At 45.2% G+C, this 23,691-nt stretch overlaps 1 protein-coding gene across 2 annotated transcripts in view; it reads left to right on the top strand.

Moving 5' to 3' along the window:
* LOC134343818 (complexin-1) overlaps positions 1–23,691 on the top strand; it is a 176,746-nt gene that overhangs the window by 18,755 nt on the left and 134,300 nt on the right. The window contains exon 2 of one of the 2 annotated variants that reach the window (XM_063042572.1): positions 791–922. The gene's annotated coding sequence lies outside the window, so the exon portion shown is untranslated. Of the gene's footprint in view, positions 1–790; positions 923–15,737; positions 15,819–23,691 lie in introns of those variants that run through there. The other variant, XM_063042571.1, reaches the window with a different exon arrangement.

Raw genomic sequence — 23,691 nt, 5'->3', positions numbered from 1 at the left:
CTTCGCTAGTGTAGATGTTGGTGTTGATGGGATCATCCGGGCAACGTAACCAATTTCTTGATGAAGGTTTTTGGTCCAAAAATTCAACTGTTTATCCATTTCCAGAGATACTGCCTGACCTGAGTTCCTGGAGAATTTTGTGTGTGTTGCTCCGGATTTCCAGCATCTGCAGAATCTCTTGTGTTTGTGTGAGCATAACCAATTTGCTTTGTACTGCTTCAGTGGGTTATTTATTTCAATTACTGTCTATTGTAAGAAGGATGGTTGTCCACATGATGGCCTTTTGCTGGATCTTTGAATGGAACAATGATGTCATTTAATGTGTTCTGTGCAACGTAGAATGAGGCCAGGTAGCCTGTTGATGTTATTATGTATTGAAGGGAAAGGCACTACATTAATCAGCTGTGTCCACGTCCATTACAGGTCTGAACAGCACAATTCCATTTTGATGAACCCCTTTACAGATGAACTGTCAAATTAGATGCAGAGATAAATGAAGGATGTTTGAAACACCATTGTGTCCATTTGTTTCTCTATACATTGTGAGGTGGAAGAGCTATTGCATTCCTGGGTCAAAGTGCTCTTAGTAAATTGCTTTTTGCTTCTTGTGTCGCTCAATGTGGTAAAATTTGTTTGGTTTCATTGAATCTCTGCCCTATTAAGTCAGCCAAGAATACCGAACATCACACTCAGACAGGGAGACTCAATTTGCAATTTCTATTGCTGTTATCTTAACCAGCTGCCTGCCATCATTATTTATTCATTTCTGTATTTGTTTATTTTTATCTAGAAATACAGCATGGAATAGGCCCTTCCAGCCCTTCAAGGTGCACCACCAGCAAACCACCAATTTAATAAGACAAGCAACACACATCAAAGTTGCTGGTGAACGCAGCAGGCCAGGCGGCATCTATAGGAAGAGGTACAGTCGACGTTTCAGGCCAAGACCCTGACGAAAGGTCCCTGGACGTGCAAAATTGACTTGACCATAGGAGACAGGATGAGTGTTACTCTGACCAGTGGTGTTCCACAAGGATCAAGTCAATTTGTATGTGATATATGTAAATAGTTTGCTCAAAGATGTAGGTACACCAGTGGAAATGTGGGCAGAGAAATGGCAGATATAGGTTAATCTGCACAGGTGTGAGGTGTTGCACGTCAGACAATCAAATGTAAGAGGAAAGTACCCAGTAAATGGCAGGATCCTCAGAACCCTACAGAGGGTTCCTAAAATGCAAGTCCATAGCTCCCTGAAAGTGGTAACAAAGCTGGACAGTGTGATCAAGAAGGCGTACTCCTTGTTTTGGGGGTGTGTGAGGTGACAGACAACTATCACTACTCTTTTTAGGACTTTAGCAGTAACATGTTTTTTAAGCTTTTGTACAATTTTGTCCCAGATTGACATCAATGATTTTGTTTTATATAAAATAATGCAGCATAAAATGAGAGCTTAGACATTTTATTGAATTTTGCATCCATTGTATATGGTTCTAGGGAAATTTGTAACCACACTGTGACACTGCAAGTTGCATGCTTCACAACTATAGTTGGCATGATAGCATGGCACTATTACAGCTCGGGATTCAAAGTTCAGAATTCAATTCCACCATTCTCTATAAGCAAGTTTGTACATTGCTTCCCGTATGATGCAGTGTCTCAACCTGAAACGTTGACAATTCTTTTCCCACACAGATGCTGCTCGACCCCCGAGTTCCTCCAGCAGATTGTTTGTTGCTCCAGATTCCAGCATTTCAAGCTAATCAAGCTGAAGTTTAATTGTCATTCAACCATGCATGAACATCCATGAATACAGCCAGATGAAATGGTATTCATCCAGAGCTAAACAAAATACCAAGCCATATACAGCTCAAAGCACATAGCACATATAAGATAGCAGTAAATATACAGTCACATAGAAAGGTAATAATAAAGCCCACGTCCCTGAGTGTTGTGTCCTATAGGTTGATAATTCATGGATATTGTCAGCAAGAACAAGCCCACAGCAGTCCAAATATCGCACACTAGTGCAGCCACAGGCAAATGCAATCCCCCTGTCTTCCACTGAGCAATCACTGGAGAGCAGCACGGGTGGGAGGGGAGAGCCTCCAACCCAGCATGGATTCCAGTGTGCCCACTGCACCTCTGCTCTCTCCCATACTGCCGCCAGCATCTCTTCCCTGGGCCGCTGCAATAGGGGACCCTGTGGCACGAGGACCTAGTCTGCACCACAGCTGAGGCCTCTCAGTTCCCCTCACCATTGAACCAGGTTTGAAGCATTCTACACTACCAATGTCCAACAGGGTTTTGCGATCACAAGAAAAACATCCAAGACAATTGTACAATCCATTTGTTCGTCTGTACACCACCTTCACGCACCGACACTGATGCCTTCCTGTAGCAGGCAGCAACATGGTCTGCACCAAGTCCAGCTCCTTCACTATTGAATAACTCAAGAGTGGGGTAGATCTGCAGTACTTAATTAAAAGCTCGTGTACAAAGTCGCTAAGAGTAGTGGGAGACTGGAGGATTAGGAAAACTTTAAAAAGCAACAAAGAACAACTAAACAAGAAATAAGGAAAGGGAAGACAGAGTATGAAAGTAAATGAGCACAAAATATAAAAACAGATAGCAAACAACAGGAATTCTGCAGATGCTGGAAATTCAAGCAACACACATCAAAGTTGCTGGTGAACGCAGCAGGCCAGGCAGCATCTCTAGGAAGACGTACAGTCGACGTTTCAGGCCGAAACCCTTCGTCAGGACCCTGACGAAGGGTCTCGGCCTGAAATGTCGACTGTACCTCTTCCTAATACAGATAGCAAAAGTTTTTATAAATATATAAAGCAGAAGAGGGTGGCCAAAGTCAAAGTAGGTCCCTTTGAAGACGAGAAGGGGAAATCAATATTGGGCGATAAGGAAATGGCCGAGGCATTGAACGGCTATTTTGTGTCGGTCTTCACAGTGGAGGACGCGTCTAATATGCCGAAGAAGGATGTTATGGACGAAATGGGAGGTGAGGACCTCGATAAAATCACTGTCACTAAAGAGATAGTGATGAGCAAACTAGAGGGCCTGAAGGTAGCTAAGTCCCCTGGTCCTGATGGGATGCATCCCAGGGTGCTGAGGGAATTGGCGGAGGTTATAGTAGATGCGTTGGTAATCATTTATGATTATGAAGACACGCAGACCTCTTTTATTGTCATTTAGTAATGCATCCATTAAGAAATGATACAATATTTCCTCCGGTGTGATATCACAAAACACAGGACAGACCAAGACTGAAAAACTAACAAAAACCACATAATTATAACATATAGTTACAACAGTGCAATGATACCATAACTTGATGAAGAACAGGCCATGACACAGTAAAAAGTTCAAAGTCTCTCAAATGTCCCACATCTCACGCAGACGGGAGAAGGAAGAAAACTCTCCCTGCCATGCCCGACCACAGTCCGACTCTGAGTCGTCCGAAAACTTCGAGCTCTGATCAGCCCTCCGACACCAAGTACCAAGCACCATCTCTATCCGAGCAATTCAACCTCAATCTCGGTCACCAACAGCAGGCAAAGTCACGGATTTTGAGGCCTTCCCTCCAGAAGATTCAAGATCGCGCAGTAACGACAGCAGCGAACGGGCGTTTCAGAAATTTCTCCAGATGTTCCTCTGTGCTTTCACATCTGTCTCCATCAAATCAGAATTGTCCATGGCCCCTATTTAACGAATACGATATCATTTTTCACCGGAGGGCTATGCACGCTGCACTCTCCTCCCACCGAAACTCTGTAGACTAGGACTTAAGGTTTATGGGGAAAAGGCAGGTAGATGGAGCTGAGTTTATGGACAGATCAGCCATGATCTTATTGAATGGCGGGGCAGGCTCGATGGGCCGGTTGGCCTACTCCTGCTCCTATTTCTTATGTTCTTATGTTTACCTGATGTTCCTGATATCCAGCAGTGTCATGCAATCGTAAAAAAGATGTAAAGGATAAACAGTTACATGTTTGGTTGGACCTAGAGTAGTCACTGCAACCTTGTGTGCCATCATCTTACAGTCTCTGTGTCTCAGCGAAAGTAATTTTGTGTGAAGTGTACTTAATCACACAAGAAATCTTCAACTTCCTCACAGACAGGACCCAGGCTGTAAAAATAGGGAACAAGCTCTCCTCTACAATCACTCTGAGCACCGGTGCCCCACAAGGCTGTGTACTCAGCCCCCTGCTGTACTCACTGTACACCCATGATTGTGTAGCCAAGTTTCCATCAAACTCAATATATAAGTTTGCTGATGACACAACAATTGTAGGTCGTATCTCGGGTAATGATGAGTTTGAGTACAGAGAGGAAATTAAGAACCTGGTGGCATGGTGCGAAGACAATAACCTATCCCTCAACGTCAGCAAGACGAAGGAATTGGCTGTTGACTTCAGAAGGAGTAGCGGACTGCACGACCCAATTTACATCGGTGGTGCACAAGTGAAACAGGTCAAAAGCTTTAAGTTCCTCGGGGTCAATATTACAAATGACCTGACTTGGTCCAACCAAGCAGAGTTCACTGCCAAGAAGGCCCACCAGCGCCTTTACTTCCTGAGAAAACTAAAGAAATTTGGCCTGTCCCCTAAAACCCTCACTAATTTTTGTAGATGCACCGTAGAAAGCATTCTTCTAGGGTGCATCACAACCTGGTATGGAAATTGTCCTGTCCAAGACGAAAGAAGCTGCAGAAGATTGTGAACACGGCGCAGCACATCACACAAACCAATCTTCCGTCCGTGGATTCACTTTACACTGCACGCTGTTGGAGCAGTGCTGCCAGGATAATCAAGGACACGACCCACCCAGCCAACACACTTTTGTCCCTCTTCTCTCCGGGAGAAGGCTCAGGAACTTGAAGACTTGTACGGCCAGATTTGGGAACAGCTTCTTTCCAACTGTGATAAGACTGCTGAACGGATCCTGACCCAGATCTGGGCCGTACCCTCCAAATATCCGGACCTGCCTCTCAGTTTTTTTTGCACGACCTTACTTCCCAATTTTCTATTTTCTATTTATGATTTATAATTTAAATTTTTATTATTTACTAATTTTAACTATTTTTAATATTTAATATTTGTAATCCAGTGAGTGGGAAGCGCAGAATCAAATATTGCTGTGATGATTGTACGTTCTAGTACCAATTGTTTGGCGACAATAAAGTATAAAAGTATAAAGAATATTAATTCATGGTGAAGCTGGCCATTGGGGCACAGGGAAGGGAGCGTGGGTGGAAGTGTGTATGTGAGTGCTGTGTACAAAGGCTGCATTGAGATGAGCTGACTGAAGGGGCAGTCAGGGTAGGGGCAAATTCTCAGACGTGGAAACCATACAGGAAAACATTAGAGGCAGATTTGTTATCACTGGTATATTTCTACTCTTCTGGCAGCAACAGTGCAAGACATAAATATCCAGAAATTACTCAGTGCAAAAACAAGGAATATGAACTAGTGCTTGTAAGTCCATGGTCTATTCAGAAATCTGATAGTGGAGGGGCAAAAGTTGCCCTAAAACATTGAGTGTAAGTCTTCAGGCTCCTGTACGTCCCCACTGATGGTAGTAATGAGAAGAAGGCATGCCCCAGATGGAAAGGGTCCAACCCCCATGCAGAATATTCTCGATCTACTACTACCCTCTACCATCTATGGACGAATCAATTCTGAATTCAAGTTTCTGCAGCAATGTTTCCCTGGATTCCATACCTCCTGTGTTTCTGAATGAGCCTATGATGGGCAACCTTGTCAAACTCCTTAACTAAAATTCATACACACCCTACCCACCACTCTACCTTCATTGACTCATTCCTCACTATAGGAAGGATGTGGAAGCATTGGAAAGGGTACAGAGGAGATTTATCGGGATGCTGCCTGGTTTAGAGCGTATGCATTATGATCAGAGATTAAGGGAGCTAGGGCTTTACTCTTTGGAGAGAAGGAGGATGAGAGGAGACATGATAGAGGTGTACAAGATAATAAGAGGAATAGATAGAGTGGATAGCCAGCGCCTCTTCCCCAGGGCACCACTGCTCAATACAAGAGGACATGGCTTTAAGGTAAGGGGTGGGATGTTCAAGGGGGATATTAGAGGAAGGTTTTTTACTCAGAGAGTGGTTGTTCCGTGGAATGCACTGCCTGAGTCAGTGGTGGAGGCAGATACACTAGTGAAGTTTAAGAGACTACTAGACAGGTATATGGAGGAATCTAAGGTGGGGGGCAGGGTTTGAGGGTCGGCACAACATTGTGGGCCAAAGGGCCTGTACTGTGCTGTACTATTCTATGTTCTATGTTCTATGTTGACTTGTTTTGTCACCTCCTCAAAAAGTCAACTAGGCTCATGAGGGACGACCTCACAAAGCAATGTTGACCACTCCTAATCAGACCATTCCTCTCCAAATCCTCATAAATCCTCTCTCTAAGAATTTTTCCAGTAGTTTGCCCACCATTGATATAAGACTCACTGGTCTATAATTCCCTATTACCTTTCCTGAATGAAGAAATAACATTTGTCATTGTCCAATCTTTTGGTATTACTCCTTTGGCCAATGAAGACACAAGATCATCACCAAAGGCACAGCAATCTCTTCCCTTGCATCCTGTAATAACCTGGGGTATATATCATTCACCCCTGGAAACTTATACAGTCTTAGAGTCATAGAAAAGTACAGCACAGAAACAACTCCCTCAGTCCATTTAGTCTATGCCAAGCCATTTAATCTACCTGCCCCATCCATCTGCACCAAGACCAAAGCCCTCCGTACATCTACCATCCATGTACCTATCTGAACTTTCCTTAAACATTAAAATCGAGCTCACATGCACCACTTGTGCCAGCAGCTTGTTCCACACTCTCACAACCCTCTGAATGAAGAAGTTTCCCCTCATGTTCCCCTTAATCATTTCACCTTTCATCCTTAACCCATAACCTCTAGTTGTAGTCCCACCCAATCTCAGTGGAAAAAAGCCTGCTTGCATTCATCCTATCTCTACCCCTCATAATTTTGAATATCTCCTCCAAATCTCCTAACCTATTCAATCTTTCTATATAACTCAGGTCCTACAGATTTTGTTAAATAATCAATATGTGGAGCTCCCAGCTGGATAGACCATAAGATATAGGAGCAGAATTAAACCATTTGGCCCATCGAGTCTGCTCCTCTATTTCATCATGGGTGATCCATTTTCCCTCTCAGCTCCAATTCTCGCTTTCTTCCAGAATCCTTTCATGCCCTGACCAATTAAGAATCTATCAACCTCTGCCTTAAGTATACGTAAAGACTTGGCTTCCACAGCTGTGTGTGGTAATGAATTCCACAGATTCACCACTCTCCAGAAAAAGAAATTCCTCCTAGTCACCATTCTAAATGGACACTTCTCTATTCTGATGCTGTGTCCTCTGGTCCTAGACTCTCCCACCATAGGAATCTTCCTCTCCACATCCATGCTATTGAAGCCGTTCACCGTTCAACAGGTTTCAATGAGGTCACCCCCTCATTCTTCTGAATTACAGTGAATACGGGCCCAGAGCCATCAAATATTCTTCATATGACAAGCTGTTCAATCCTGGAATCATTTTCTTGAACCTCCTTTAAACCCTCTCCAGTGTCAGCAGATCCTTTCTAAGATAAGGGCCCAAACTACACACAATACTCCAACTGAGGGCTCACCAATGCTTTCTAAGGTCTCAACATTACATTGAACCATAGAACCATAGAAACTACAGCACAGAAACAGGCCTTTTGGCCCTTCTTGGCTGTGCCGAACCATTTTCTGCCTAGTCCCACTGACCTGCACACGGACTATATCCCTCCATACACCTCCCATCCATGTATCTGTCCAAATTATTCTTAAATGTTAAAAAAGAACCCGCATTTAACACCTCGTCTGCCAGCTCATTCCATACTCCCACCACTCTCTGTGTGAAGAAGCCCCCCCTAATGTTCCCTTTAAACTTTCCCCCCCTCACCTTTAACCCATGTCCTCTGGTTTTTTTCTTCCCTTGCCTCCGTGGAAAAAGCCTGCTTGCATTCACTCTATCTATACCCATCATAATTTTATATACCTCTATGAAATCTCCCCTCATTCTTCTACGCTCCAGGGAATAAAGTCCCAACCTATTCAACCTTTCTCTGTAACTGAGTTTCTCAAGTCCCGGCAACATCCTTGTAAACCTTCTCTGCACTCTTTCAACCTTATTTATATCCTTCCTGTAATTTGGTGACCAAAACTGAACACAACACTCCAGATTCAGCCTCACCAATGCCTTATACAACCTCATCATAACATTCCAGCTCTTGTACTCAATACTTTAATTAATGAAGGCCAATGTACCAAAAGCTCTCTTTACGACCCTATCTACCTGTGATGCCACTTTTAGGGAATTTTGTATCTGTATTCCCAGATCCCTCTGTTCCACTGCACTCCTCAGTGCCTTACCATTAACCCTGTATGTTCTACGTTGGTTTGTCCTTCCAATGTGCAATACCTCACACTTGTCAGTATTAAACTCCATCTGCCATTTTTCAGCCCATTTTTCCAGCTGGTCCAAGTCCCTCTGCAGGCTCTGAAAACCTTCCTCACTGTCTACTACACCTCCAGTCTTTGTATCATCAGCAAACTTGCTGATCCAATTTACCACATTATCATCCAGATCATTGATATAGATGACAAATAACAATGGACCCAGCACTGATCCCTGTGGCACACCACTAGTCACAGGCCTCCACTCGGAGAAGCAATTCTCTACTACCACTCTTTGGCTCCTTCCATTGAGCCAATGTCTAATCCAATTTACCACCTCTCCATGTATACCTAGCGACTGAATTTTCCTAACTAACCTCCCATGTGGGACCTTGTCAAAGGCCTTACTGAAGTCCATGTAGACAATATCCACTGCCTTCCCTTCATCGACTTTCCTGGTAACCTCCTTGAAAAACTCCAATAGATTGGTCAAACATGACCTACCACACACAAAGCCATGTTGACTCTCCCTAATAAGTCCCTATCTATCCAAATGCTTGTAGATTCTGTCTCTTAGTACTCCCTCCAATAACTTACCTACTACCAACATTAAACTTACTGGCCTATAATTTCCCGGATTACTTTTTGATCCTTTTTTAAACAATGGAACAACATGAGCCACCCTCCAATCCTCCGGCACCTCACCTGTAGACAGCGACATTTTAAATATTTCAGCCAGGGCCCCTGCAATTTCAACACTAGTCTCCTTCACGGTCCGAGGGAACACCCTGTCAGGTCCCGGGGATTTATCCACTTTAATTTTCCTTAAGACAGCAAGGACCTCCTCTTTTTCGATCTGCACAGTTTCCATGATCTCACTACTTGTTTCCCTTAATTTCATAGACTTCATGCCAGTTTCCTTAGTAAATACAGAAGCAAAAAACCTATTTAATATCTCCCCCATTTCCTTTGGTTCCGCACATAGCCGACCACTCTGATCTTCAAGAGGACCAATTTTATCCCTTACAATCCCTTTGTCCTTAATATACTTGTAAAAGCTCTTTGGATTATCCTTCACTTTGACTGCCAAGGCAACCTCATGTCTTCTTTTAGCCCTCCTGATTTCTTTCTTAAGTATTTTCTTGCACTTCTTATACTCCTCAAGCACCTCATTTACTCCCTGCTTCCTATACACTTCATACAACTCCCTCTTCTTCTTTATCAGAGTTGCAATATCCCTTGAGAACCAAGGTTCCTTATTCCTATTCACCTTGCCTTTAATCCTGACAGGAACATACAAATTCTGCACTCTCAAAATTTCTGCTTTGAAGGCTTCCCACCTACCGATCACATCCATGCCAGAGAACAACCTGTCCCAATCCACGCTTTTTAGATCCTTTCTCATTTCTTCAAATTTGGCCTTCTTCCAGTTAAGAACCTCAACCCTAGGACCAGATCTATCCTTGTCCATGATCAAGTTGAAACTAATGGTGTTATGAGCAGGCTATTCTAGACTGGGTTTTGAGCAATGAGGAAGGGTTAATTAGCAATCTTGTCGTGAGAGGCCCCTTGGGTAAGAGTGACCATAATATGGTGGAATTCTTCATTAAGATGGAGAGTGACATAGTTAATTCAGAAACAAAGGTTCTGAACTTAAAGAGGGGTAACTTTGAAGGTATGAGACGTGAATTAGCTAAGATAGACTGGCAAATGACACTTAAAGGATTGACAGTGGATATGCAATGGCACAATGGCAAGCATTTAAAGATTGCATGGATGAACTACAACAATTGTTCATCCCAGTTTGGCAAAAGAATAAATCAAGGAAGGTAGTGCACCCGTGGCTGACAAGAGAAATTAGGGATAGTATCAATTCCAAAGAAGAAGCATACAAATTAGCCAGAAAAAGTGGCTCACCTGAGGACTGGGAGAAATTTAGAGTTCAGCAGAGGAGGACAAACGGCTTAATTAGGAAGGGGAAAAAAGATTATGAGAGAAAACTGGCAGGGAACATAAAAACTGACTGTAAAAGCTTTTATAGATATGTAAAAAGGAAAAGACTGGTAAAGACAAATGTCGGTCCCCTACAGACAGAAACAGGTGAATTGATTATGGGGAGCAAGGACATGGCAGACCAATTGAATAATTACTTTGGTTCTGTCTTCACTAAGGAGGACATAAATAATCTTCCAGAAATAGTAGGGGACAGAGGGTCCAGTGAGATGGAGGAACTGAGTGAAATACATGTTAGTAGGGAAGTGGTGTTAGGTAAATTGAAGGGATTAAAGGCAGATAAATCCCCAGGGCCAGATGGTCTGCATCCCAGAGTGCTTAAGGAAGTAGCCCAAGAAATAGTGGATACATTAGTGATAATTTTTCAAAACTCGTTAGATTCTGGACTAGTTCCTGAGGATTGGAGGGTGGCTAATGTAACCCCACTTTTTAAAAAAGGAAGGAGAGAGAAACCGGGGAATTATAGACCGGTTAGCCTAACGTCGGTGGTGGGGAAACTGCTGGAGTCAGTTATCAAAGATGTGATAACAGCACATTTGGAAAGCAGTGAAATCATCGGACAAAGTCAGCATGGATTTGTGAAAGGAAAATCATGTCTGACAAATCTCATAGAATTTTTTGAGGATGTAGCTAGTAGAGTGGATAGGGGAGAACCAGTGGATGAGGTATATTTGGATTTTCAAAAGGCTTTTGACAAGGTCCAACACAGGAGATTAGTGTGCAAACTTAAAGCACACGGTATTGTGGGTAAGGTATTGATGTGGATAGAGAATTGGTTGGCAGACAGGAAGCAAAGAGTGGGAATAAACGGGACCTTTTCAGAATGGCAGGCAGTGACTAGTGGGGTACCACAAGGCTCAGTACTGGGACCCCAGTTGTTTACAATATATATTAATAACTTAGATGAGGGAATTAAATGCAGCATCTCCAAGTTTGCGAATGACACGAAGCTGGGCGGCAGTGTTAGCTGTGAGGAGGATGCTAAGAGGATGCAGGGTGACTTGGATAGGTTGGGTGAGTGGGCAAATTCATGGCAGATGCAATTTAATGTGGATAAATGTGAAGTTATCCACTTTGGTGGCAAAAATAGGAAAACAGATTATTATCTGAATGGTGGCCGATTAGGAAAAGGGGAGGTGCAACGAGACCTGAGTGTCATTATACACCAGTCATTGAAAGTGGGCATGCAGGTACAGCAGGCGGTGAAAAAGGCGAATGGTATGCTGGCATTTATAGCGAGAGGATTTGAGTACAGGAGCAGGGAGGTACTACTGCAGTTGTACGGCCTTGGTGAGACCACACCTGGAGTATTGTGTGCAGTTTTGGTCCCCTAATCTGAGGAAAGACATCCTTGCCATAGAGGGAGTACAAAGAAGGTTCACCAGATTGATTCCTGGGATGGCAGGACTTTCATATGAAGAAAGACTGGATGAACTAGGCTTGTACTCGTTGGAATTTAGAAGATTGAGGGGGGATCTGATTGAAACGTATAAAATCCTAAAGGGATTGGACAGGCTAGATGCAGGAAGATTGTTCCCGATGTTGGGGAAGTCCAGAACGAGGGGTCATGGTTTGAGGATAAAGGCAAAGCCTTTTAGGACTGAGATTAGGAAAAACTTCTTCACACAGAGAGTGGTGAATCTGTGGAATTCTCTGCCACAGGAAACAGTTGAGGCCAGTTCATTGGCTATATTTAAGAGGGAGTTAGATATGGCCCTTGTGGCTAGGGGGATTAGAGGGTATGGAGGGAAGGCTGGTGCAGGGTTCTGAGTTGGATGATCAGCCATGATCATAATAAATGGCAGTGCAGGCTCAAAGGGCCGAATAGCCTACTCCTGCACCTATTTTCTGTGTTTTCTATGATCACTGGAACCAAAGTGCTCCCTTACACAGACTTCTGTCACTTGTCCTAACTCGTTGTTGCTTTTATATTCAAGTCCTCTTGAAATGAATGCTAACTTCACACTTACCTTCTCACCACTGACTCAACCTGCGAATTAAAATTTAGAGAATCCTGCACAAGGACTCCCAAACACAATAAAATCTGCTGTTGCTGGAAATCCAAGCAACACACACAAAATGCTGGAGGAACTCAGCAGGCCACACAGCATCTACAGAAAAGAGTAAACAGTCAACGTTTTGGGCTGTGACCCTTCAGGTACAGAAAACAAAGGATGAGAAGTCAGAGTAAAAATGTGGGGGCATGGGAGGAAGTACAAGGTGGTGGATAAGGAGTAAAACCAGAAGGCAGGAGAGCTGAAGTAAAGAGCTGAGAAGTTGATTGGTGAAAAAGATAAAGGGCTGGAGAAGGGAAAATTTGATAGGAGAGGGTAGAAGACCATGGATGAAAGTGTAGGGGGAGGAGCACCAGGGGATGTGATGGGCAGGTAAGGAGATAAAGTGAGAGAGGGAAACCAGAATGAGGAATGGTGAATGGGGGATTTGAGGTGCACATGGTTCTGTGGGTGTTAGCAGATAAGGGGGTGTACAACCCGCCCCCCCCCCCACCCTGCTTCAAGTGAAGTCCCACATGTGAGGTTGGGCAGAAAAGCTCAGTCACTTGACGTTCAGGGTGAATTACCCAATAGGATCCAACATTGGCTTCATGGGAGAAGGCAGAGAGTGGTGCTAGATGGTTGCTTCTCTGACTGGAGGCCTGTGGCTAGTGGTGTGAAATAGGGTTCGGTACTAGGTTCATTGTTGTTTGTCATCTATATCAATGATCTAGATGCTAATGGAGTGAATGGGATCAGCAAATTAGCAGATGACACAAAGATTGGGGTGTAGTGAAGACTAAGGAAGTCAATCAAATCTTGCAGCAGGATCTGGACCGCTGGAAAAATGGACTGAAAAATGGCAGATGGAATTTAGTGTAGATGTGTGAGGAGCTGCACTTTGGGAAGACAAACCAGGATAGGACTTACACATTGAGTAGCAGGGCACTGAGCAGTGCAGTAGAATCTAGGAATACAGATCCATAATTTATTGAAAGTGGTGTCACAGGTTGATAGGGTCATAAAGAAAGCTTTTGGCACATTGGGCTTCATAAATCACAGTATTCAGTACAAGAGGTGGTATGTTATGATGAAGTTGAATAAGACACTGGTGAGGCCTAATTTGGAGTATTGTGTGCAGTTTTGGTCGCTGGCCTGCAGGAATGATATTAATACATTTGAAAGAGTGGAGTGCAGAGACAGTTTGCAAGCCTGTTGCGGGACTTAAGGACGTGAGGTGTATAAATTGGTTTGGATTTTATTCCCTGGAGCATAGGAGAATCATGGCAGATTTGATAGAGGTACAGTATGCAAAATGATGAGGGGTATAGATAGGGTAAATGCAAGCAGGCTTCCATTGAGGTTGGGTAAGACTAGGATTAGAGGTTATGGGACGGAAGGTGAAATATTTAAGGGGAATTGCTTCACTCAGAAGGTGGTGACAGTGTGGAACGAGCTGTCAGCGGATGTGGTGGATACGGTTTCGACTGCGACATTTTTGAGAAGTTTGGGGAAGTACATAGGTGGGAGGGGTATGGTTCAGGTGCGGATCTATGGGACTAGAGAGAATACTAGTTCAGATTGGCTGAGGGGGCCTGTTTCAGTGCGATGACAGTATGACCCCATCCCTCAGCGGCTGCGTCGAGGACCGGTCTCTCTCTCACTCGTTCGCACCACCCACAGATCCTCTGCAAGGTTACGTCAGTCACCGAGTCGATTCTCACTCTCCGCCTCTTCATCATCACCCTGTCAGCATTTTCCCGGTGCGCTCTCCGCAATCGGCACACAGTCTCCCGCTTGCCGCCCCCTACCTCCCACTCTCAGCCGCGGCACTTTTCAAACCTTTATCTTTTGCCCGTCATTCGGACCAGCCCGAGGAGCCGCGGGTTTTCTGGTTTGCGGGCCCGTGTGAGCCCGCCTCAGCTTCTCCTGCGGAGCGCCGGCGCTCCTTGCACTGTTCACCGCGGCTGGAGAAGCCAGGGGTTCCCCTACATCTCAGTGCCGGCTCTCCTGGTGGGGGAGCGGCCTTCCGGGTAGCCGGCCTAGGGGGAGAGCTCGCTGTGTTCATTAGCGCGGTCCAGCGGTTGAAATTATGAAGAATGCTTGCCTGGATGCAGGGGCGTGCGGTTTGACTCCCAATAAAGAGGGTTCGGGACTCGGTGAAAGTAAGGCTCTCCCTGCCCAATCGACTTCACTAGATCTCTGACTACTGTTGGCTGTGAACATTCATTGCTGCGGCGTCACATTCCTGCAATGCCTCTAACTCGCTTTAATAACCCGAGCTCCCCACCACAATGTGAATCGCCTCTCATGCGGGGTGCTGTGCCGGATAAAATTGTCATCCGGCGGTTCACGTTGCACAATGACAGCCCACTCTTCGGATCAGGCAGATAACGATAAACATTCCGCTACATAAAATCAGAACGATGTTTATACCTCAAGCACCGTCAGTATAGATAGATCTGTGTGTGTGTGTGTGTGTGTGTGTGTGTGTGTGTGTGTGTGTGTGTGTGTGTGCATTGGAGAGGGACAGCCGACGATTATTAATAATAGTGCGGCAGTAAAACTTCCCAAGTGCTCACCGACCGGAAAATTTGTGACAATGCACGGCATTAAATCGCATCGGACTGATAACCTGATATGGATGGGGTGATCGGAAAAGATACAGAAAGTTGTAAACTCAGCCAGCACCCAGGACACCTTCAAAAGGCGATGCCTCAGTGAGGCGGCATCCGTCGTTAAATACCCCCATCGCCCAGGACATGCCCTCTTCTGACGGAGGAGGTACAGGAGTCTGAAGACACACACTCAACGTTTCAAGAACAGCTTTTCCCTGCACCATCAGATTTCTGAATGGACATTGAACCCGAGAAAACTACCTCACTATTTTTTGCTCTGTTTTGCACAGAGCAAAATACATATATATATACAGTATATGTGTATGTGTGTATATATAGATATATATGTATATATATATATACTTACACACACATATATATATAGTTTTATTATGTAGTACAGTAGTACAATGAATTGCTGCTGCATAACAACACATTTCACGACAGACGTTAGTGATAAACCTGATTCTGATTCTGTCCGTGTAACCGGGGGGATGGTGGGGGGGTGGTAATTTATGTTGAGTGAGGAGAGAGTTTGCTGAGTGTGGACATGAGCTGATTGGCGCAGGAGGAGGGGAAAAGGGGTGGGGAGCTATTTTTAGTGTGTGTGCGGAGCGGAGATGAGCTAGTGCTGCCGAGACGCGGGACGTGGCGGGACCCCACCGGAGCTGTTCTTTCAGCACCCACCCGCTCTCTCAGCACAGGTAAGAGACCGGTTCCTTGCCGCTGCTCTCCTCCGCTCGGTACCCAAGCCGCAGGCTGCAAGTTAAAGTGTTGCCTCGTTTTTAATTGTAACTTGATCACAATTTGCAGACGCAACTCGACTGTGAAACTGTTAGGAATGTAAAGATAGTTATGAACACCCCCAAACACCACTACTTAATCATTTCCTGTCAATCATCTTACATACAACCTAGCATCACTTTATGGACTTACAATCTATGTATATAAATTATCAAATGTATTTATATTTATCGTGTTTTAAAATATTGTGTTCTTTATCTGATTGTGTATTTTTTCTGTGCTGCATCGGATCCGGAGTAAGAATAATTTCATTCACTTGTATACAGGAAATGACATTAAACAGTCATGAATCTTTCCGAAATATTCAGTAATCAGTTTGCGTTTCTCGGGAGACCGGCCCGGCCCGGGTCACAATGAAAGTAATCGGGCTGACACATCGTTACTACTTTGCGTTCACCATGTTTATAGACACGGCTTCGGTATGCTGTTTGTCCGCACTGTCCCCGCTCTCATGTCCCTTCACCCCTGTGGACTGGTACCGGGGGAAGATTTGACTTTGCTTGCTCTATAGAGAGGGCGAGGAGAGACATCCCGCCACGGGCTATGCTGTGGCCTCTCGGGTTCATCTCCCGGGAGAGGTACCGGAGGGACGACCCCGTACGTTAACGAGACCTTCCGTGACCTTGGGATTGCGCTGAGTGCGATAAATGCTCCTTCAAGGGCGCGGAGTGAAGCGATCCCCGAGCGGTAGAGCACAGTGTTTGGCACAAAGCGCTTATTGGAGGAGGCGCTCATTGCCCTTGTAGTCACATTGATGTCTAGCGTAACCTGAAACATACCGGATACAGGGATCCCTAGGAGCATACCGTTAGCCCTATCTAAGTGTTTACACCGGCACGGCTAGGCAGGTTAGCTGTAATTTAGCGAGCACCATTCAGCATTCAAACCCAGCGGAGGAGTAATTACTCCCCCCCCCCCGTAAACAAGGGTGAAATTTGGCAGGAAGTAGCGGCTGGGTTAACTGAAAACTGCTGACAGAGCGGAGCGGGGAGGTCAGTGCCTGAACTGACAGCGCAGCTCCGCTCGGCGGTATGCGGAAACGCGTTGCTGCTCGGACCCGCATCTCCAAGCAACTCTGCAAGGTGATGTTCAGCGTCCGTGAGGCCTCTCTCTCTCGTTATATCCCGTGGCCTCTCACTCTGAGATACCCTTAGGAGTCCAAAAGGAATGGCGCAGACCACAGGTTTGCAGCGACAAAGGTTGTGGAGTCGTAGCACTTTCTCACGTTCGCACCCCATCGGAGCAGGCAGGGTAATTAGTCGTCCCAAACAGCTACCTGTCACTAAATAAATAACCTTTAGATATTCCCACATTCCAGGGAGAGAGACCAGGTCCATTTTCACACACTCCAGCAAGTTCCCATTGACACCGGCAAGGCAAAATCCTTGCGGTATCCACACAATTTAGAGCGACAGAAAATCCCATCCCAATTCCCGCAAAAAGATAAAGAATACCATCCCATTGACACAGAACCATTGACAATCCCATCCCGTCACACATAGCTGTAGAGAATCCCATTCCCATTTCCACGGAGAGACAGAGAATTCCATCTCGTTCACACACAACCATAATGAATCCCATCCCCATTCACAAACAACCGTAAAGAATCCATCCCGTTCACAAACAACCATAGACAATCCCATCGCTTTCACACACAACCATGGACAATCCCATCCCATTCACAAACAACCGTAAAGAATCCATCCCGTTCACAAACAACCATAGACAATCCCATCGCTTTCACACAGAGCCATTGACAATCCCATCTCGTTCACAAACAACCATAGACAATCCCATCGCTTTCACACAGAGCCATTGACAATCCTATCTCGTTCACACACAACCATAGACAATCCCATCGCTTTCACACACAGCCATAGACAATCCCATCCCGTTCACACACAACCATAGACAATCCCATCTCGTTCACACACAGCCATTGACAATCCCATCTCGTTCACACAGAGCCATAATGAATCCCATCCCGTTTACACACAACCATAGAGAATCCAATTCCTTTCACACAGATCCATAGAGAATCACATCCCGTTCACACACAGCCATAGAGAATCACATCCCGTTCTCACAGAGCCGTAGAGAATCACATCCCGTTCTCACAGAGCCGTAGAGAATCACATCCCGTTCTCACAGAGCCGTAGAGAATCCCATCTCGTTCACACAGAGCCATAATGAATCCCATCCCGTTTACACACAACCATAGAGAATCCAATTCCTTTCACACAGATCCATAGAGAATCACATCCCGTTCACACACAGCCATAGAGAATCACATCCCGTTCTCACAGAGCCGTAGAGAATCACATCCCGTTCTCACAGAGCCGTAGAGAATCACATCCCGTTCTCACAGAGCCGTAGAGAATCCCATTCCCATTTCCATGGAGAGACAGAGAATCCCATCCCGTTCACACAGAGAGACAGAGAATTCAGAAAGTAAGGAGGCATGGGACCCTCGGAGACCTTGCTTTGTGGATCCAAAATTGGTTTGACCAGAGGAGGTAAAGGGTGGTTCTGGGTGGTTTGTATTCTGCATGGAGGACGGTGATCGCAATGGTGTTCCACAGGGATCTGTTCTGGGAGCCCTCCTCTTTGTGATTTTTATAAATGACCTGGATGAGATAGTAGAAGGGTAGTAAATTTGCTGATGGCACAAAAGTTAGGGGTGTTGTGGATAGTCTGGAGGGTTGTCAGAGGTTACAGTGGGACATTGATAGGATGCAGAACTGGGCTGAGAAGTGGCAGATGGAGTTTAAACCAGATAAGTGTGAAGTGGTTCATTTTGGTAGGCCAATTTGAAGACAGAATATAATATTAATGGAAAGACTCTTGGAAGTGTGCAGGATCAGTGAGATCTTGGGGTCCATATCCATAGGACACTCAAAGCTGCTGCGCAGGTTGACTGTGTGGTTAAGAAGGCATACAGTGTGTTGGCATTCATCAACCAAGGGATTAGCCAAGAGGTAATATTGCAGCTATATAGGACCTTGGTCAGACCCCACTTCAAGTACTGTGCTCAGTTCTGGTCACCTCACTACAGGAAGGATGTGGAAACCATAGAAAGGGTGCAGAGGAGATTTACAAGGATGTTGCCTGTATTGGGGAGCATGCCTTATGAGAATAGGTTGAGTGAACTTGGCCTTTTCTCCTTGGAGCGGCGGAGGATGAGAGGTGACCTGATAGCGGTGTATAAGATGATGAGAGGCATTGATCGCGTGGATAGTCAGAGGCTTTTCCCCAGGGCTGAATTGGCTAACATGAGGGGGCGCAGTTTTAAGGTGCTTGTAAGTACAAGGGAGATGTCAGAGGTAAGTTTTTCACACAGAGAGTGGTGAGTGCGTGGATTGCACTGTCAGTGAAGGTGATAGAGGTGGATACAATAGGGTCTTTTAAAAGACTCTTAGGTATAGGGAGCTTAGAAAAATAGAGGCTTATGCGGTAGGGGAATTCTAGGCAGCCTCTAGAGTAGGTTACATGGTTGGCACAACATTGTGGGCCAAAGGGCCTGTAATGTACTGTAGATTGTTCTACAGCACATTACAGCCCATCTATATGTTTTATGTTCTAATCTCATCCCATTTCCCCAGAGTGACAGATAATCCAATCCCATTTCCACAGGGAGACTGAGAATCTTTTCCTTTTCCCACAGAGAGACAGAGGATTCCATACCCATTCTCATAGGGAGACAGAGAACCCATGCCATTCCTACAGAGGGACAGATAGTCCCAAAACCATTCCCACAGAGGGATAGAAAATCCCATCTCCTTTCCTACAGAGTGACAAAGAATCCTATCCCATTTCCACAGACAGGGAATCCTCTCCCATTCACACAGAGACACAGATAATCTCTTCCCTTTTCCACAGAGAGGCAGAGAATTCCATCCCCATTCCCACAGAGAGACAGAGAATCTACAGAGACACCCATCTCCAGTTCTACAGAGATACAGAGAATCCAGTCCCATTTCCATAGAAAGATGGAGAATCCCATCCCATCCCATTTCCACAGAAAGACAGAGAATCCCATCCCCATTCCAACAGATACAATGAATCCCATCCCATTCCCATCGTGGGACAAAGAATCCCATCCCAATTCCCACAGAGAGATAGATAATTTCATCCGCATTTCCTCAGGGAGGCAGAGAATCCTATTCCATTCCCACAAAGGGACAGATAATCCCATCCCCATTCCCACGGAGAACATTGAGGATCCTGTCTCTTGACCATAAGCTTCAGGATGTGGTTCCTCATCACTTCCTTTAATCCTATCACATTTACCATGATGCAGTCATTGGCACTTCCCCTCCTTGGCATTCTGTTCTTGATATAATTTCTAGGTATCACCTTTGACTCTGGGATGAATTTGAGGTCACAGTGTTGTGCCATTAGCAAGATGCCCCATTTCTCGTTCCTTAACATTGTCTGACTTCGCCCTTGTTATATGTTATGTTGGAGCTTTTGGAAAGCATCAAGTTGTATAAGTCACTGGGACCAGATGAGATGTACCTCAGGCTACTGTGGGAGGTGAGGGAGGAGATCGCTGAGCCTCTGGCAATGATCTTTGCATCATCAATGGGGGCGGGAGAGGTTCCGGAGGATTGGAGGGTTGTAGATGTTGTTCCCTTATTCAAGAAAGGGAGTAGAGATAGCCCAGGACATTATAGATCAGTGAGTCTTACTTCAGTGGTTGGTAAATTGATGGAAAAGATCCTGAGAGGCAGCATTTATGAACATTTGGAGAGGCATAATCTGATTAGGAGTAGTCAGCATGGCTTTGTCAAAGGCAGGTCATGCCTTACAAGCCTGATTGAATTTTTTGAGGATGTGACTAAATACATTGATGAAGGTAGAGCAGTAGATGTAGTGTATATGGATTTCAGCAAGGCATTTGATAAGGTACCCCATGCAAGGCTTATTGAGAAAGTAAGGAGGCATGGGATCCAAGGGGGCATTGCTCTGTGGATCCAGAACTGGCTTGCCCACAGAAGGCAAAGGGTGGTTGTAGACAGGTCATATTCTGCATGGAGGTCGGTCAGGGATCTGTTTTGGGACCTTTACTCTTCGTGATTTTTATAAATAACCTGGATGAGGAAGTAGAGGGATGGGTTAGTAAGTTTGCTGATGACACAAAGGTTGGCGGTATTGGTGATCGTGTGGAGGGCTGTCAGAGGTTACAGCGGGACATTGATAGGATGCAAAACTGGGCTGAGAAGTGGCAAATGGAGTTCCACCCAGATAAGTGTGAGGTGGTTCATTTTGGTAGGTCAAATATGATGGCAGAATATAGTATTATTGATAAGACTCTTGGCAGTGTGGAGGATCAGAGGGATCTTGGGGTCTGAGTCCATAAGATGCTCAAAGTAGCTGCGCAGGTTGACTGTGTGGTTAAGAAAGCATACGGTATATTGGCCTTCATCAATCGTGGAATTGAATTTAGGAGCTGAGAGGTAATGTTGCAGCTATATAGGACCCTGGTCAGACCCCACTTGGAGTATTGTGCTCATTTCTGGTCACCTCACTACAGGAAGGATGTGGAAGCCATAGAAAGGGTGCAGAGGAGATTTACAAGGATGTTGCCTGTATTGGGGAGCATGCCTTATGAAAACAGGTTGAGAGAACTCGGCCTTTTCTCCTTGGAGCGACAGAGGATGAGAGGTGACCTGATAGAGGTGTATAAGATGATGAGAGGCATTGATCGTGTGGATAGTCAGAGGCTTTTTCCCAGGGCTGAAATGGTTGCCACAAGAGGACACAGGTTTAAGGTGCTGGGGAGTAGGTACAGAGGAGATGTTAGGGTTAAGTTTTTTACTCAGAGAGTGGTGAGTGCGTGGAATGGGCTGCTGGCAACAGTGGTGGAGGCGGATATGATAGGGTCTTTTAAGAGACTTCTGGATAGATACATGGAGCTTAGAAAACTAGAGGGCCATAGGTAAGCTTAGTAATTTCTAAGGTAGGGACATGTTCAGCACAACTTTGTGGACCGAAGGGCCTGTATTGTACTGTAGGATTTTCTATGTTTTTGTGAGATCTATTATTATTAAATACATTCCCATCTGGTTGGGGTCTGTGCCAGGACAATGCATGGGGGATGCTTGGCTCTTGCTGCCCACCTACAGTGATAATCTATTTACTAATTTAATTACACAGTGTAAGAGCAATGCTGTCTTGCATATACCATTCTTCAACTGGGCAGATAATCTTCACTTCAGACCGCAACCTGAAAACAGATTGTTTCTTCTGTAAAATTAATAATAAGACATTGGGCAGATAATTTTAGTGTTATAATTGATATAGGCTAACATTGTGATGCAGAACATGGAACAGCACAGTACAGGCCCTTCAGCCCACAATGTTATGCAAACTTTTAACGTACTCCAAGATCAATCTACCTCTTCCCTCCGCCACAATCCTCCATTTTTCCCTCATGCGTGTGCCGATCCAAATGTCTCGAATGTATCTGCCTCTACCACCACCCCTGGCAGTGCGGTCCCCACACCCACCACTCTCTGTGTAAAAAGCCTTCCTCTGACATCCCTCCTACAGATGCGTCTGGTGGCTCTGGTTCTGTACTCACTGGAGTCTGGAGAATGAGGGGGAGAATCTCATTGAAACCAATCGGATATTGAAAGGCCTGGATAGAGTGCCTGTGGAAAAGATGTTTCCTACAGTGGGAAAGTCTAGGATCAGAGGACACTGCCTCAGAATAGAGGGATGTTCATTTAGAACAAAGATAAGGAATTTCTTCAGCCAGAGGCTGGGGTATCTGTACAATTCATTGCTACCAGACAGTTGTGGCGGTCAAGTTATTGGGTATGCTTAAAGCAGAAGTTGATAGGTTCTTGATTAGTAAAGGCATGAAAGATTACGGGGAAAAGTTAGGAAAATGGGGTTGAGAGGAATAATAGATCAGCCATGATGGGATTTTAGAGCCAATCTGATGGGCCGAATGGCTTAATTCTGCTCCAGGGTCTTATGTCATGCTGTTCTCCAGTCGCCTTAAAATTATGCTCACTGACACCTTTAGGATTGATTAAAGATCGCTTCAGCATTGTGAGCAGTCTGAGTGGTCTTTGCTGTAGATTTTGTGGTGTTGATACTGAGAAATAATGGAGGAGGGAGTGAGTGTTTAGAGTGGTTCAGAGAGTTCTGGTCAGCTGTTCTGCTTTTGCCCAGGTGGTGAAAGCCTTCGGAACTGCACTCTCCAGGCATAAAACTAAGCTGGCGGTTGCCACAGTGTGACACAATGACAGCTCAGGGCGTTAAAGTTCAGAGTTCAATCCTGACACAGTCTGTAAGAAGCTTGTATGTCCCCCCCCACCCCACCACCATGGAATGCACACGTTTCCTCCGGGTGCTCTGGTTTCCTCCTACCGTGCACAGATGTACGGGATGATGTTAACCGGTTATTGTAAATTGTCCTGTGGTTGGTCTGGGATCAACTCGGGGTTTGGTGGACAGCACAGCTCTTTGGGCCAGAAGGGCCTGTTCCACACTGTACCTCTAAATGCAGAGACAGTCAGGTAGATAAATAAAGCTGCTGGGAGTGTAGTCTTGCTCTTCACCAAGATTGGCAAGCAGAGGTTCAGTAATTTCTCAGTGGAAGATGCTGAGACCCCACGATGAGGATGTAGAGCTTCCCGCTCTCGAACAGGCATGTGGTGACTACTCTATCACAGTCCTGATATGTTTTGGCAGAACCAGGAGGTGAATTCTTCTGTCCAGGATACCCAGCCTCTGACCCACTCTTGTACACACAGGATT

The sequence above is a fragment of the Mobula hypostoma genome, chromosome 3 (genome assembly GCF_963921235.1).
Source record: "Mobula hypostoma chromosome 3, sMobHyp1.1, whole genome shotgun sequence".
Lineage (NCBI taxonomy): Eukaryota > Metazoa > Chordata > Chondrichthyes > Myliobatiformes > Myliobatidae > Mobula > Mobula hypostoma.
The sequence above is the reverse complement of the archived record's forward strand: the minus strand, read 5'-3'. Positions and strand labels throughout refer to the sequence as shown.